We start from the raw sequence: 17,906 nt of genomic DNA on the forward strand, positions 1-17,906 counted from the left end.
AATAGCTTTTAAGTCTTTCCAGCTGCAAACATTAGAGTTGTCTAAAGTTATGATTTTTGACTGTAATTAGCTGCAGCTCTCCAGCATCCCCCCCCCCCCAGCTCCGTCTCCGGTGCGCAGGCGCGCTCCCCCGACCCCTGCCCAGGCGTGCCTGCGCCAGCCCGTCCTGCTTCGGTGGCGGCGAGGATCCCAAAATCACTTCGGCAAGAGTTTGGAGCATGGCGTCTGGGTTTGGAGTATGATGGAAGGGCAGTACGGGATGCAGAAGCTGTGGGGAAGAATGGGACCACGATTCTTGTAAAGGCCAATGATACCTCAGCTGCAGACAAGGATTAATATCAAAGCAAGAGCTTATTAAAGAGAAGACTTCTAATTTAAATTTCTCTGAATATTTGCTCCTTTCATTTTTTTGGTTTCTCTCCTTCCCATATCATGACCCACAGTAACGACAAAATATCAAAACTTGGAGGAACTGGAGCTGTGATTGATTGTTTGGAGGTGGTTGATTTTAAAAGCTTTATTGTTTGTGCCTTATGCTAAGGTTTTCAAATAGAAATATACGCACACCTTAACAACAAAAGGCTATAATGACTCTTGGAGCTTCCTTGACAAAGCAGGTAACAAAAATAACTAGTTTTTTTTTTTTTAAAAACATTTACCCAAGTGAGGCTGGGGGTTTATGGGGGGGGGGGGGGGGGGCGGGTGTGCAAAGTCACGCTCTGCCACAGCATGAAAAGCCTTTCTGTTCTGTGTCTGGAGGGTCTGAAGTGCTCTTACACAGGAGGGCTTCATTGAAGCTGCTGTACCGACACCAGTGGAATACAAGTGTGCGAGCGAGGAGAACAAGGCCCCTAAAACGGCGGTGTCAAGTGAATTTAAGACAGATGCCTGCCTTGTACCTGGCGCGCCTCCTGTTTGTTATCCTCCTGCCTGTGGCTTCGGCTCTGCGCTGGGATTCGGTCCTATCAGTAGGAAGGCCCTACTGGCTATTTAACAGACACAGATTTACTTGTAGCCAAAAGAAACCATAAACAGCAGAATAATTTCAAACGCTACCAGAGCTTGGAGTTGTTTATTACCTTTATCTACACCCTCGCCCCCCCCCTCCGTTTTCTTTCACAACACTAAAGAAGTAAATAAAAGTAGCCTTCTCTTGATATGCTAGTCAGGTTTTATCTCTGCTAGAGACACGTTGTGCTCACTGCAAGCTGCGGGTGGGTTGAAACGCAGGTGCTTTGGGGAAATCAAGCCTCCTGCCAGCGCGAGAGCCCTGCCGAAACCTCACACCAGCACCGCGAGCCCACCTCCAGCGCACCCCTACCATCAAAGTGGCACCCGCCGGGGCTGGTACGCTTCTGGCAGCGGTTTTCCAGCTGTGCCGCGCGGTCTCTGGAGGGAAGGGACCAGACTTGAGACATCCCCAGGGCTTTGGCCACGGAGCACGGGGAGGGCAGGGACCAGCGTGGTTACCCAGCACCTCTGGTGCGGTCCGGAGCCGTGCGGTGAACGGCTCGGGGAGAAAATGCAGGCGAGGTTTTTGGCAGAGCAGCTCCTGGCTCCTGGCAAAGCGTGGCCAGGATCGGGGCGGCCGGCCAGCCCCGGTGCTGGCTAACGAGTCCCGGCAGTGGTGCAGGGATGGGCGGGCGAGCCGCGGGGCTCGGGCAGCCGCTGGGACAGATGGGGCTGGTTCAGCTGTTGGAGAGGCGGCTTCTGCTTTCTAAGCATGTGGGCTGTAGGCAGCAATAAAATGCCACTCAGCATATTTCAGGGAAATTCTTTTCCATCAGAAAATGGAAATCTGTTAAACTCTCTGTGTGCAAATAGTTGATTTTTGGTGGACTGTTCCACTAGGAAGCCTGAAAAGGTATTTCGTTGACTTGGAACATGTTGGGTTTGGGCTATATTTAGTTTTGCAGTCACCTGGGCTGTCGGCATTTTCTGTGAGCAGGTCTCCGTTTCCAGGGGCATGTTGTTGGCCTTGCTGAGGCTGACTCATCTCCTGGGTTTGGAGCATGATGGAAGGGCAGTACGGGGTGCAGAAGCTGTGGGGAAGAATGGGACCACGATTCTTGTAAAGGCCAATGATACCTCAGCTGCAGACAAGGATTAATGTCAAAGCAAGAGCTTATTAAAGAGAAGACTTCTAATTTAAATTTCTCTGAATATTTGCTCCTTTCATTCTTTTTGCTTTCTCTCCTTCCCATATCATGACCCACAGTAACGACAAAATATCAAAACTTGGAGAAACTGGAGCTGTGATTGATTGTTTGGAGGTGGTTGATTTTAAAAGCTTTATTGTTCGTGCCTTATGCTAAGGTTTTCAAATAGAAATATACACACACCTTAACAACAAAAGGCTATAATGACTGCGTTGTCACCAGATAAAACTGTACTAAAAATAAATAAACGCTGCAGTTTAACATGATTCAGTAGGCAGGGTCCTTTTTATTCTTCCACCATTCAAAGAAAGATTCAATTTCAGCGTAATACGCTCCATATCTCTCCCTCACCCGACTAGTGCTTCTTTCGAAGCTTCTATCTGCTCACGAACGCAGAGGGTTAAGAATAACCACAGGCACAAGTGTTGTGGTCACCGATGCATATTTTTAAGTGGTAGGACACAGTGAAGAATCTTGGTTTAAGTATAATAAAAGCGAGGTCCCGATTTGTTAATGAGGAGCATTGTCTGCTGCAGACACTAATTTCACTACAGGGTGCAGTCTTCAAACTTTTCATTCTAATTAGAATGCATTTCCATATTCTTTATCAATTTCTTCTCTTACTGAAATCTTCTCAAATGACCTTTTTTTCTTCACTTATGACTCATCCAAAGATTTTTATTTTTCCCAAAACAATCATTCAGATGCCACCGCATTTTTCCAGTAAACACGTTCAAAAATAAATGACCTTGCCAGCTCATGCCTACACAGTGGGAGAAGGGCATTAGCAGTGCAGAGGCAGCTACTAATAATACACAGGAAAATTAAGTATGGGAGAAGACCGTCTTCTTCTAATTCCTTGAGCATTTAATTTCCAAATGCCCTGCAGTGGAATGTGTCTCGAGCAGGAGCTTAATGGCTACCAATGGAGTTCCAGCAGTGGGAAAACAAGTCCCGACAGAACAAGGGGCATTTTGTGCACAGAGGAAAATAGGTTATCTGCTAAGGAGGCATTTTTTTCTTTCCTTCAGTCCTTCGCAGCTGTGTCCGGTTCCAATTTTTATAATAAAGTAAATTATTAACTCAAGTTGACGGATTGGTTGGTGTTGGTAATAGGCTTTCAAAATGATTAGTGATATATACTCATTACCCAAATTAAAAAGCCATATTAAAAATAAGGAGAGGAAATGTAGCAGCATTATCAAAGTAATAATTTCTATTTAGTGCATATCTTTCCTGAACTTTGGCAAATGTTGAATTATGCAAGACAAACACTAATCTGAAAGCATTCTAATTAACGATGGTATTTCTTTGCTATCAAATTAAAACCAACACATTCACAGTGCATGACTTAAATGTTATTGCAAGTTCTTCACAGTTTGAGGAAGATTGTTGATATGTTTTAAAATGTTATACCTATGCCCAAGTTGCCAGGCTTGAGCCACATTCTTCCCTTGCAGAATAATTACTAATGGGAAAGTCTTATATAACTCAAAGTTCACCCAAATATTTGTTTTGTTATTCAGTACTTCAACCACCTCAGGAAAAAAAAGAAAAAAAAAAAAAAAAAAAAAAGGCAGAGATGAGTATCTTGACATCAATTAATCACAGTGCTTTGTTATCCGGGGTTTGCTATAGTTTTCACCAACTAACAGAATCAAACAGTTGCTTTCACTTTAAAGGTGCTTTATAGATGAAAACGCATTTACAAAACTTCTTTCAGAATAAAACAATAATCAGGCAGCTAATTAAGCACATTGTAAGTACTGAGCTTTTGAGTTAAAGACCTGTCCAGGCTGTAACATCATTTTTCCTTTGTTATTATATGCAGAAAGCTAATAAAAATATAATTTTGAAAAAAATCACATTAGTGATTTGCCAGAGTGAATGTAGATGTCAAAAATGCTAATCTAGAGAAGCTGTCAGGAGTTTAAATAGATTTTTCACTGACTTGCTGTTCTTAATTATAGCTCAGCACCCTGTACAGGTTAAAAACGCGGGGTTCCTTCGAAACAAACTATGAGCTCCTTACCATCTCGTCAAATTCTCCTTCTCTTCCTTTCAAATGGATCAATCAGATGCCAACACATAACATTTTTCATTTACATCTTTTCTTAAGCTTCCTTATCCACTGCAATTATATTTTTACCCAAACCTATCCTGAAGGGGATAGAAGAGATTTCATGGAAGTAGCATAATTGGCAATTGAGCTTGCTCTTTCGTGGGCTTCTTTTATGAGAAAAGATAGCGTTTTGTGTTGTAGAAATTCAGCACTTAAATTAGGGGGTATGCTGGCTACTTAGTTAAATAATCTAGAATAATCAGGTCAGGAGGGAATAGCACATAGCTGTCACTTAATGTTTTGTATTAATTTTTCAGATAATGTAATTCTACATACTATCCAAGCATTCAAGAGCACATCAAAAAAGAACTGCAAACCGGAGGATTGACAAGTTGCTAATCCAATCCTCTGACTGTCACAGGGTGCCATGTAAAAGGGATCCTTTGTTCTTTAAGAGCTGATTGAGTTCCATTAGTATCCATATTCAGAGCCCTGGGCACAATATTAATGCTAATACCGTTGTTACGGAGATGGAAAGCCGTTAAGAATGAACAATAATCAGCTCACAATATCATTGGACATATTCATGCAGCTTGTAGTGTGGTGAGATCCGATAGCTCTAAACCTTTCTAAAGAGAAAACGAAAATCCAATTAACATCTTCTGTGTAAACCTCCTCGGCTACTTTCACTGGAGATGACCTTGGGCAGCTGTGTTGCAATTTTGCCAAAACCTCAATTATGTCTTTAATTCAGCGGTGTTGTTGGGTTTTGCCCAAACAGAAGGCCTGGCTCCGCAGCCCGCCCCTCATGCTGGGTAATAGTTGCTCACACAAGTTGCCTCAGCAGCCACTGGCACGGTCCGCACCGAGCCGCAACGCAGACGGGCAGCAACCGGGCTGCGGGTTCTACGAGTCCATGGGGATGTCCAAGCCAACCAGCAAGAAAACTCCTTTTCTCTCCCTCTCCCATTTCCAGCCAACATCCCAGCTCTCAGAAGTGCCCTTCCGCCGTGACTCGGGCAGCGTCCCTGACGTGGCTGCTCTGGAGCAGATGGCTGGTGAGACCTGGCCAGTGGCTAATTGCTTCCTGCTGACGAAGCACGCAGCGAGGGGAGGAGAGGCTCCTTCGCTCCAGCCTGAGGGCGAGGGCAGAGCCAGGCTTTGCAGCCCAGTTCCCTGGACTCGGGGTCATCTGGCCTACGTTCAAAGGAAAATCTGCTCCTTTAAACAAAGGTTCCTTGCAATCAGCTTGAATTGGACCTAGAAAAACTCGAATTATGAGCAAAATTTAGGCTGATGGGAAAAAAAAAAAGGAGTATTTTTCTTTGGGGCAGGATATTAATTTACCTGAATTAATTGCCCAAGGTAGAGTGAGGAAGTAACCGCCGTGAAAGAACTCACAAAGAATTTATTTTGGGTATTTTACTGTACTGTCCACTTGATTTTTTTTCATTAAGCCAGAGAGCAAACATAAGTTTTCACAGCCTGGCCTCAGTATCTCTTTGTTTTTTGTCAAGCAGCCTGCAATTAGACTAGCAGATCTTGCGTGACAGCGAGCACTCGTCCTGGTGGCCACATGGCCCAAGACTTCCACTAGGCAACATCATCTATACTGAGATCTGGTCCTAATCACTACGAGTAGGACTTTTAAAGGAGCAAGGATCTTGATTGGAAGAAGCGCATTCGTTTCCAGCCAGCACGGACAGCTTCTGGACATAAAGCTTTTCCCTCTTGTGACTGTACAATTCACGGGAAAAGAGATGAAAAACTTGTTACTGACTGTGCTAATGCCACCGAGAGCTTCAACGTGAATTCTAAGTTGTGTTCAACCTGAAACTTTGTTACAGCTGCTGACAACACCACAAGTGAAGGATCCCAAAATATAAAGCATTTTGAACTCTTTCTTTTAATTTCCTTTTCATTATACCAGGACGATACTGCCTTATCTCAAACACACACTTGCATATTTGCACTCTATAATGGAGAAACAGCACTACATACAGGTCCCTAAAAGTAAACACCAAACTCTGCAAATCTTGCATATAATTAGGAAGATTCTTCTGGATTTATTATTTTTTCCCCAAAGCTGTTACTGCTTGATTTGGCTGTCATCTGTGTCACTTCTATGGAAAGATTTTCTCTGTGTTAGAAAGGGAAAATCAGAACAGCAAGCTAATAACTTGCTACAACAGTGAGATTTAAGGAAGAAAGTAATGAAGCAGAGCTGCTGACAGTACCATGGTTGTTTTACCTCCTCCTTAAATGAAACAGGTCAGGATCACCCTTTGCCTTAGAGGGTCTCTCTTGGGCAGGACCAGCACAGACCTTGCACCTGATGGACACAAACACCCTCTGAGTACTTGCATTTTTTGCTGGCCAGGCACGTACAATTTGAGCTGAACACTGGCTGTGACTTCAGGCTGAAAAGAAAACAGCTTCCCCTTAAATATCCCCAGCCCAAGACTAACAAAACAAATTCAGTCTCAACTTTATCCTTTTGATTTAATTTCCTAGTGTATTAATTTTGGCCATTCAATCACATTGATCTATTGAGCCCGTCTCAGCTGTGACCTTGATTTGATTGCTTAATTGGCTTAGCAAAGCCTGGATGCATTATCTCTGTAATGTGCTTGCTTGATTCCTGTACGTGCTTGGTTATTCTTTCTTCTAAGATCTATACAAAGTAAACAGAACTTATTTTTACATAAAATGGCAGTCAAGCTTAGAAATTCCAGGACAAAGATAATCTCAGGTATATGCATGCCACTTCTCTCCTCCTAGCATAAGCAGAATAGTTTAATCTTGCCTTGTTCAGATCTGGAAATGTTTGAACGTTGACATGTGCCCTTCAGTATAACTTTCTAGTTTAACAGATCGCTGTCCAGTAACAGCTTGGCTGAGGCATGAGCTCTCGTTTTCTTCAGATGTCTGCTGTGGGGGTTGTTTCCTCTGGTAGAAGCAGAGTAAGGAACAGCCAATGGCAGTATCTTCTGCAGATACAGTAAAACTTTATCTTATGTTTTGCTCAGGATCCTGTCATCGTTATACCTGACTGAACCAAATCTCCTCTGCTGCTGTGATTTTAAGCAGCCGATGCAATGCACTGGCATTTCTGTGTTTGCTTCATTTGCATTTGAACAACCAAGATTTTTAATTAAAATGCATAAATGAATCATCCACTAAAAGTCCTATCTCCTATGTTATTTATTTTTTATATTAAACCTTCAATTTGATGGATAAGCACTGTCATTGGTCATTTCTGCTAAAATGATCCCATCAGCAGTGAAATATTTGACAAATCTGATGTTAAATTTTTCATCCCTAGCTTTCAGCACTTGTGGTCCATTAAGATAAATAGTATGTCTCACACTTTTGATCTATTCTTTGAAGCTCTCTGGGACTAGCACTCCATTAGAGAGGGAGAGGTACAGGTCAAAAGGATGGTTTGAGATCCAAACAGTGTTCTCCTTAAAGCTTGCTTTATATAGCCTGGCACATCCACACAGTAAGAGCGTCCTTTACTTCTTCAGTGTCTTCCGTCTGTGACAACTATCACTCCTTTCTGTCTAGTGACAGAATTTGGGGGTTTGGTACTGACCTGTTGATGGAACAGAAAGTAATGTGGACCTTCTCCTAAGTGAAACCCATTTTCTTTAAGCTTCTTCCCCCCGCCCCATCCGTGGCAGTGGTATCTCCAGTCATCACAAAAGTTCCTACTACTTCCAAAAAGCACTTCTTTCCAGCTGGACACTGAAATTTAACTCCAAGGAAAGCAATTTGTCCCAAGAACTGCATCCTAATATAGAGAACAGAGCAGAAAACACACTCTGCCGCTAGCTTCTCTCAGAGGATTACTGTAAAACTAAACTAATAACAATGCAGCATTCCTTCAAAAACTGAAATCTTGCTCACATGCTAAGAAGCTGTAAGAGTAACAGCATCATCTGGTGGCTTCTGCCACAAAAAATGGATTAATTGATTTTTTTGTTCTACTTTCATTTAAATTCCTCATCTCTCAGGTGAGGCCAGGTCCTGAAGGAATGTGCGAAAGGAAAAACAGACAGAAAATAATAAAAATGAGAGAAGGTAGTAATGAAATCCTCAGCTATACTGAAACATTAAACTGCATCTGAATATCTCAGATCTTTTTAAAAGGATTTTTTAAAGAATGGTGAAAAACACCATCCTCATTGAAGTCGAGCTTCATTTAAGGCAATGCCAGATGTGGTTGGGATTTTCGAAGCACACATTAAGAACAGGAACGATGCTGCTAAAGGCCTTGAACCTTAGATAAAGACTGGTGTAAGCCTCAACAAAATCTTAAGACAATTCCTTTCCACCATTTCTTTTGTAAGTGCCAAATCAAATCCTTCCAACTCCTCCTGTGTCTTCCTTTTGGAATTCTTATTATTGATCCTCTTAACTTCTGGAGAGGTGGTATGTAAAAATGAGATGAACATATATTAGTTTGCAAAAGAGTTTCAGCTGTGAATAAATGCTGTTATGATTATGACTGTAAAACAAGCTAATCCACCAAAGCTTACATGTACTGTTAGTATAGTACTAGAGATTGAATCAGCCTGCCTTAGGTATTAAACCTCTCTGACCTAAATGGGCTGTAGTATTCCCATAAGTGTCCAAGGTCCCCAGTAAGAAGTTTACTGCAATCCAGATGCAGCAGAGGGGCCATACTAGCCTGTAGAACCCAAAGTCTTTGGGATTAGTTCTTGCAAAAGCTTATTAACAAGGCAATAAAATGAAAATTATTCCTTCTGGCTTTATTGGTGCACAATGTCTGTTTTACATTCATACAGTTTCTGTCCTATCCTTGGCAGTTGTCTTCTTTGTTGTATTCTTACAAAGAGAGAAATATCAAAACATTAATTTAAGCTGTCACAATGCAAAGGGCTGACAGTCATATAAAGAATTATCATTATGGCAGAGAATGGAGACAAGTTAGTGAAGGAAAATTAAAGTGACTAGCTAAACAGAACCAAACTTCTTGAAAAATCTAGGATATTGCCATGACAATTCGAATTGCTCGAACTTTTTCTTTTTGAGTTTTTCAGCACTTTCCTACACAGTCTATTATCAATCTGATGGGGAAAAGAAAGAAAAAGAAATCACTTCATATATATGCTAGTTTTAGTGAAATATGTATTTCAAAAGAGAAGATTCATCCTGTACAAGTTTGTGCAATAAGATAAATTGCAACTAACATGAATCTTTGTAATTTTCCATAATTGTAGAAGTCAGACTGACCAAGATTACAGCCTGTCTAATCCTTCTTACTAATGCATACAATACAGAAATGTTTCTTTGTCCTCTTCAGGGCTTTTTTGGAAAACAAAAATGATTCCTTTCTAGCAAACAGTAAGATTCCTGCAGGTGGTGGGCCAGGGTCTCAAAATGCTCTGTATATTCCTAAGAATCATTTAAATTATTTTACAAATAAGATAAGGAAGACAGCGGTTAAAAGAAGAAAATAACCACTTCACTCTTGTGTTATGCTTTTTAACAATAGCTCTTGGAACATTTTACCGTAGCTCTGAAGAAAGCGAGAGCACAGGAGTCTCAAGGTGCACAACCATGCTCAGCAAGCTAGACCACTGCAGCCTGGGTAGCTTGCTTTCTCCAGTAAAGTAAACCAACAGATTCTTGGTCGTAAGACAAGTTTTCAGCAGGGAGCACAACGCTTAGTCTTGTGCTCTGTCCTCTCATCATCGTATGCTACCCGGGTAAGAGGAGGATGCTAAGAATTTAATGCAAAGAGTTGGTGAAACTCCGCATCCCATCTTCCACATAAATGTCCACTGCCTTCAAGCTATAGTATCTGCAGTGCAAATTAAGTCAGTTAGCATTGCAGCGCCTCAATGATCAGACTACTAATGAAGCATGAGTCCACAAGTTTGCTTTATGTAGTCAAAATTCATAATTAATTCTCATACACATAAGCAATCACTGAGTTAGTTCGGCTAGCACATCAAAAACAGATGAAAACACCAAAGGCTGAGCAAATCAGTCTTCCCAAGGTAGATGAATGAGAGGCTTACATGACTAATGCCAACAGGACAGAGGCGCAAAACTCCCTGTGGATGTAAGGACATAAGATCCTTTCCACTTGTTCATCATCCTTATGTGCCTTTAAGCGCTGTAATCCTGGAATTAGAAAAGCAGACTGTGTAGAAACACCACAGTAGGTAGCCTTGAGGTTGTGTGTATATTCAGTAGCAGTAGGCACTCAATTCGATAAACACCGAGACCGACCTTCCAGCATTGCCAGCCAGAGCTGTCTGGCCAAGGCCTGGTGTGTCCTCACAGGCTCAGACCCTCTGCACAGTGAAGTCATACCTACAACATCTGCACAGATCGTAAGACAAAAAAAGAACAGGGAAGGACTGCAAATCACTATTATTCTCCAACTAAATCAGATGTACATTATGACTTGGGAAAGCAGACAAGAAAACACTTAGCAATGTAATAAATGTGAATTGCTGCAGTCACACCAAACGTAGCTTCAGTCCCCTAATTGTATCAATTATTTTTTATTATTGTGATCTCAGAGATGTTAAGTTTTGCTAAGAAGATGTATTTGCAAATCACTTTGATTACCATCTGTGAATAGCGTGAATGTGTTTAAGAGCTTCTGCATATTCTCTTTGGCCCTCTGACCCCTCTTTGCAGTGTCCTGAATCAGCTGGCAGAACATTAGGCACTTTGGACACTCCTACTTGAAGCATTCAGACAGTCCTGGAATCGCTGGGGCTACTCAAATGGCGAGTCTTTGTATAAGCCGTCCCTTCACTGATCTCAGGGCTCTTATGACTGACTTTGCTTTTCACATTTCTCTCTCTCTCTCTTTCATTTTTTAATCAGATATGTTTTACTGTGAGGAAGAATTTGATCATTTACTATTGTATTCTAAGAAATAAGCCTACTAGACCAAGCATTCAAGGTAATTTCATTTTTGCAATAGGAGGTATAATTGAAGAATCGTATTTTCAATGTAAGACACTATCTAAACCTAGTCCCTGGAATGAACCCTGGTCAACTATATACAATCCTCTTTAATATGGCCTTTGATAGTATTCGTTCAGCACTCTAGCGCAAAGCATCAGAAAGGGCATTGAATGAAATTAGTTTCCAAAAGAACTGGAATAGTAATAGAAGTCTCTTTCTCTGAATCAACGACAATCTTAAAATCTCAACTGCTTTGAAACAGCACATTAATCCACAATGAAAATGTTTGCATAGCATTTAAAAAATACAAACAGGATTAACAAAGAACTTTCCAAGGACAAGATATGTTTGATTTGATTTTAAGACTGAAAGGAAAGTTCAGTGACTTTTTTTTTTAAAAAAAAAGGTTTAGAGAGAGAAGCTATAACTAGGTGAGGGCAAAAAAACAAACCTCCCCTCCTCTCCCCCAAACACCAAGTTGAATATTGTGAAGTTTATTTAGCAACCAGGTATCACCATCGTAAATATAAATCTAACTGCTCATTGATGTCGCGTGATTGGCAATAGGTCTATAACGGCATGATCAGTAATGGCTCTTTCCAGCCACAGTTGTAAGGCAGCCTGAGTCTGTAAGTGCTCATACCAAGATTAGTAACAGCAACTTAACTGGCCCAAGGAGTAGGATCTGTGAGTAAGTACTTTTGGATCTTTTTAGTTATGCAGCTCTATGGCCTACAATGGGAAGCACCTAGCTCATCACCTAACCAATTTTGTGCCAAAGGAAGGGCAAGTACTTTCAGGGCAGGGAGCCATCCCTTCTACCTCAGACCCGTGTTTTACAACGGGATGAATTGACTCCTTTCTCTGTTGACTGCAGGAGAAGATTAAGCAACAAGCTTAGACTAGATAATCAAGCTTCAGGAGGCTAAAATTAGATTAGGGGAATCCTACCCAAAACATATTTGCTCCTGGTCTTCAGCTATCTATGTATACCTAGACCGTTCCTCCTGATGGAGTGTGTGTTGGTTTCCCCCAGCAAAAGTTTTGACCTCTATAATACACACAGCATTCTGGATCCAGAAAGCAGCGAGAGAACATCTTCTGCAGGACAGAAAACAAAAGGCTGCCAAAAGAGAACTAACTGCCTTGACTGCACCTCCATGAGGATGCTGGTCCCACCTGGAAAGCATGTTTCTCCCCGAGGCTTTTCACCAGCTCTTCCTTTCTCCTTCATGTTCCCTTTTGGGCTGAGCAGAGCTGTGGCACCAGATCTCAACTATCACTGTTCAAAGAGAGATTGCAAGGCTGCAAAGTGCGAGTGAAGGACAAAGGCAGACTGGAGTAAAGGTGGGCCTCGGGAAGACGAAACAGAACATCATCTACAAATTGTCATGTCTGAAAGGTATGGGCTTAAGAAAGCTCATCCTCATACAGAAAAAACAATTTCTTACCTCGCACCAGCCTCTGGCTTCATTTCTGCAACAAGTCGGGACTGGCCTGGTGACCACACTGCTGAATGCCAGATGAAGTCCTCCTGCCCTCTCTGTCCTGTTCCTCACTTTTAAACTTGCACATCTGCACACACATCTCGGCACCTGCACCGGGGACCCCGCTTCTTAAAGTGAATTTAGAATGAGATGAACAGGCATTGTTTTGGGAGCAAAGAGCAAACCTCTGCTAAGCCTTAAAACCTGTTCTTAGTAGACTTTTTGATTGCTCCGGGGTTGTATATGCTCACATGTATGTACTTCTACTGCAAAAAAAGTGCAGCAAAAATGATTAAACACATGAGGAAAGAGACTTCCATCTGAAACATGATTAAAACGACTAGCGTTGTTTAGTTTGCAAAACACAAGAGTAAAAGATGATATAACAGAAGCAGGGAGAAGGGGCTATTTATTCTGTTTTCTCTCAAGAACAAACATGCACGGCAAGGTGAAGGAAAAAACCTGAAAACATTTGTGCAGTGTATAATCAACCCTGCAACTCATTGCTGCGGGATATTAGGCAAATTTTTCAGAAATGTTTCTCAATGTGTTAGACGCTACAAATAATAAGCCTCAGTTACCTAGGCGAAGGAGAAGCAAAACCAAACAATCTCCCCAAACTGTAAGGATGGTTAGTCCTGGTCCTTGTGCTTAGACTGGTTAGAGATGGAATTTTGTCTCTAGAGGGACGGCATTATTTATTTATCAAGTGCATGATATAGGAGTGCTCGCTTCCTTCAAGCAGGAGGTTCTGTAGGAGGCAATTAAAAGGGTCAGTAAATGCAGCTGTATGAAGTCATTGCCAATAGGTTTCTCCCAACATAAAGAAACTGAGTAGTGGTCAAGTGGCTCAGGTTTAGTTATTTTGTTATCAGCTGGTTATTTTCCCCAATGAACTTCAACTACAGCTAGGTAACTGTCAAGGCTGTGAATGAAAATGGAATTGAATATATTCATGTCCTTGGAAAGTTCTTTGCTAATCCTGCTTGCTTCTACGCACTTGTAAACACTAAGTAAACATTTTCACCGAGGATATAGCCTGTTTCAAGTATAGAAGAGAAACTGTTGTACCTTCAACATTACTTCAAGTTAGCAGCGAGCCGAGTCGGAATTTTAATGGTCCCCTCTGCATCGGCCAGCGCTGAAGGTAGCCTCAGAGGGCGCGGATCAGGGCGCTGATGCGACATGGCAGCCCTGCGCCGCGCTGCTGGTGCTGCTGGAGGCTGCGCTCCCCGCAGCCCGCGCGCCTTCGGTTTGCGCTGTCAGATCTGGAACGCGCTGGAAAGCGGGGAAGGAAGGTGCTGCTGCGAACAGAATTAGTACCTGCTTAAAATGTACATGTATACGGAGAACAAACTGTCTTTTAAAAAGAATTTTAAATGCTGCTTTTGGCTTATGAATAGTTGTCTTGCAACTGTCAGGCCATCTGCTTGGAGAGGGGTCTGTACAGTCATGAAAAGGATCTTAAAATATACTCTCCTCATGAACATCTTTTGTTTGGAAAATCCACATGCATCACATAATGCAGTAAATGGCAGCACAGGCTGAACTGAAACATTTTTAAATGCCGAGGATGCAACCTTGGATACAGCTCCCCCCGCCCCCCGCCTCCCCTCTATTAATAAGCACGCTTTAAATGCACACTTAGACACATTCTCTTACAGACTCAGATTGGCAGCACCCACCTGCTGGGAAACATGCTAAGATAACTTCCTTGGGTACATCCAAAATACCAAACTGGGTTGTGGGCAGAAAAGAAACAGGCTTCTGCAAAGCAGCTCTCTCAGAGATTACATCATTCTCCCAGCCAATTTTCTGCCTACACTGCACCATTTTGTATGGGGGGGGGTGGTGGTGGTGTGAAAAAAAATAGCATACGTCCGTGTGTATACAATCAAAAAGGCCAAATTAAGGGCGTGCAAGCACATCTAATTCTAGCATTTCCTAACTTTTGGGAGCTTAGTTTTTCACAACTGCTCGGTACGTGAATATACACAATACATACATACGCACGTAAACATTTATTTTGTTTGCATGCACAGAATATAAAATTGTGTGTGTGAGAGGAGTGTTATACTTCCCTTACATATTCTCTGTTTATTTTCATCATTCTTTGGTCATTTTTTGTTTACCCGCTTTTTGTTATTCTAATGTAATTTCAAATATACAAAATGCTAATTTTCTTTTACATAAAAATGTAATAAAACTTTCTGGCTTTCTTTATAAACAAATTTCAGCAGGAATGTTGATGGGATGCCGTATAACAAGTAAAGAAGAAATACTGTTTAATTATCTTACATATAAAATCCAATAAAACGTTCTGGCTTTTCTTATTTTTCTGTACTGGGGATTAACATCAGTGTCTTTGTGATGAGAAATCTGCATTCATGGCTCCTCTATTTAGATTTAAATAGGAATTATAGTTCTTGGCAGAAAGGGATCTGTCAAATATCGCAGCATTTGTGGCAGGTGGTCACTGCATTGCTTAGTACAGACACTGCCTGCTTAACCATAGCCTGAAGTAAACATCAAAAGTCAATTATTCTCTTTGTAAATATTTTATTTATATTTTGGAGGCTAACAAACATCTTTTCAGTGCTTGGCTGAGACCTTCCTCCATGGATCAAAATCCTACTGAACCTGCATTTGGGTGGTTAGAAATGTGTTTAGCAATCCAGGGATACCAGTGTAGCTACCAGCGTATATTAAGCTTCATAACACAATTCTCTGCTTTGAAACCTTTAATGACTTGGCTGGGTTGAAGTGGACAGAGCTAAAACTTGTCATGGTTGTTATCATTGCAGCTGCCAATTAGTACGACAATCGTGTATTATTTTGCCAAAATGCCTTTCCTCAGTTAAACTGTATTTTGAATATAAATACCTCAAAAGTAAAAAAAAAAAAAAAAAAAGTTGCGTATTTCCTTGGATTTAACATTTTGGGGGTGGGAAAGCAGGAGGTCTGGTTTAATATCAAGATGAACGTGTGCACAGGGCCCTGCAGAGGTAACTTGAATGCACATTGAGTAGCAAATGTGGAACAAGAGCTGAGCTCTCAGGGTCAAATGCCTTGAAGAAGTGTCTTGTTGCAGGGTAAACCTACTAAAACAAAATGACAGTATCTGGCAACAGTTATGCATATATGGTGGAATCTGTCCCAAAACCAGTATTGTGGGGAAAACGTCTAAAGATGCTGCAACACATTTCAGATCCTGGTTTGAACCCTGTCTGAACTCTTTGGGCTGTTAACTAATCAGATCATCTCATTTAAACAATGTTAGAAAAATAATCAAGTACTTCTGCCTACATAAATATATGTTGAATATATTTACCTTAAAGAACCAGGGGTTTCTTGGGTATTTACTCCTGACATTCAGAAAACAGAAGGAGCACAAAATGTTAAGGAGAAGCAGAATTCTCTGAGATGGGGCTGTGGGTAATTTTCCCTGTAAGCCTGTTTGGTGGTAAGTTAATTGATTCCCACATTACCGAAAATGCAATGTACTAAAGCACTGGGTGCTCGTTTTCCTTCGCTATTTGACTGGCAAAGGCCATCTGTTCTACCCCATCCATCCACATGCACAGCATCTATTGTTGTCAACAGGATTCACATACACGTGGATCAAGGCAAGCATGTGCCTCTAACTGTTTTGATCCCTAGAACATGGATTTTTCATTTTCTTTGTTTCTTTGTGCTCACCCAGTAATAATACTTGTCATCTGAGAATTCATATTGATCTTGTCATTGCCTTAAAATTGGATGACAATTACTATCTTTGTCAAAATTCGATCTGATGAAATGGCTCCAATTAGGAAGGAAAAAGAAGGAATCCATCACAGCAGGGAGCATTGCATTTGGCTTTAAAGTAGGGAAGCTTCTCTTAAAGGGGTACCGTTGGAAGAAGCAAATGGGAACAAACATAACAGAGATTAGGATGCGACCCTCAAAATCCACAGGAATTAGGTATATATATGAAGTGAGTAGCCATTTAATTTTTGCAGTCCATATCTGCCTGCAAATCCGAGTTGGAGTTCCTCTGACAATAAATGCCAGTAACTGTTGTTTTCATTTTCTGATCTGGTCAGGCACACAGTGGCAGTTGACGCCAGCCTTGGTGCATTTTCAAATCCAGTTCTGATCATCAGTATAATTATAATACATTATCGGAAGTAGATTTGCTGAAGTTCATGAAATGATAACAGCATAAATTACATCATGTTTCCAGATACTGATCTCACCTTCAAACTAAATGTAAAGAGGCAGTGGAAGAATTAAAAACAAAAGAGCGAGTGCAATTCCATGGCTACTAATATTGGCACTAAAGCAAACAACTTATCCCTGCTAATTACAAATAAAATTGTGCTAATTACAGATTTTTTGGTTTATAGATCAGCCCTAAAAATTAGTGTGTGCATTTGCGTGTGTGTAGGGGTGGGGGAATCTTTTTCCAAAACAAAGATGTTTGTTTCATGTTAAGTGGATGTTTTTTTCAATTAAAAAAAACTGTCAGTGTTTTTCCATCCAAGCGGGAAATAAACAGCCAGATTCACTGCTGGTCTGCAATTCTGGTGAGGCATTACCTGGGAGCTGGGAGATGCGTGTTAGTGCTCGGCTCTGCCTGAAGGGCTGGAAACCTCCATCCACCCAGCAGAACGATCTCAGCTCAAGGCCACTCTTGGGTGGGTTTCTCTGAATCAGGCCAATAAATGCTGTTTCCTCACAAATAAAAGCGTGGCAGGAACTAGGCTTTTGGAGTCGTACAGTTATGTGAGTTCCTGAACGTGAGACTACACAGTTTACCTCCCTGAAAATCCCATTTTCTTAACTGTGTGGAAGAGCTCCGCAAGAGACTGAGGGAACCCAACCAAGCACACCACGCTTTTAGCAGGTGGTTGCTTTCCAAGCTAAAAATGTAGGATTCGTGTGATGCAGAGATGAGTCACCACACCTCATACAGCAGCAGGCTCTTTGGTAAAAGAAGGTGGGTGAGCTGGTGCTAACAGGTCTTCCTCTAGCAAGCTGGGTGGACATAATTTCCTTCTCCCAAAATCTCCCTCCTCCCTGTTTTCATTAGCTAAACCTACTTACTGACTCTGACCTACATTTGCAATAGTTCCAGAATGCAACAGAACTGCGTTTCTGGGGAATTTGCTATTTGCTAAAAATTTCAATCCGACCCATTTGAAAATGTTATATGGTAACTGAGCAAACACAGCAATCAGAAAAGTATACAAACCC

This window comes from Buteo buteo, chromosome 22 (assembly GCF_964188355.1).
Source record: "Buteo buteo chromosome 22, bButBut1.hap1.1, whole genome shotgun sequence".
NCBI classification, from domain to species: domain Eukaryota; kingdom Metazoa; phylum Chordata; class Aves; order Accipitriformes; family Accipitridae; genus Buteo; species Buteo buteo.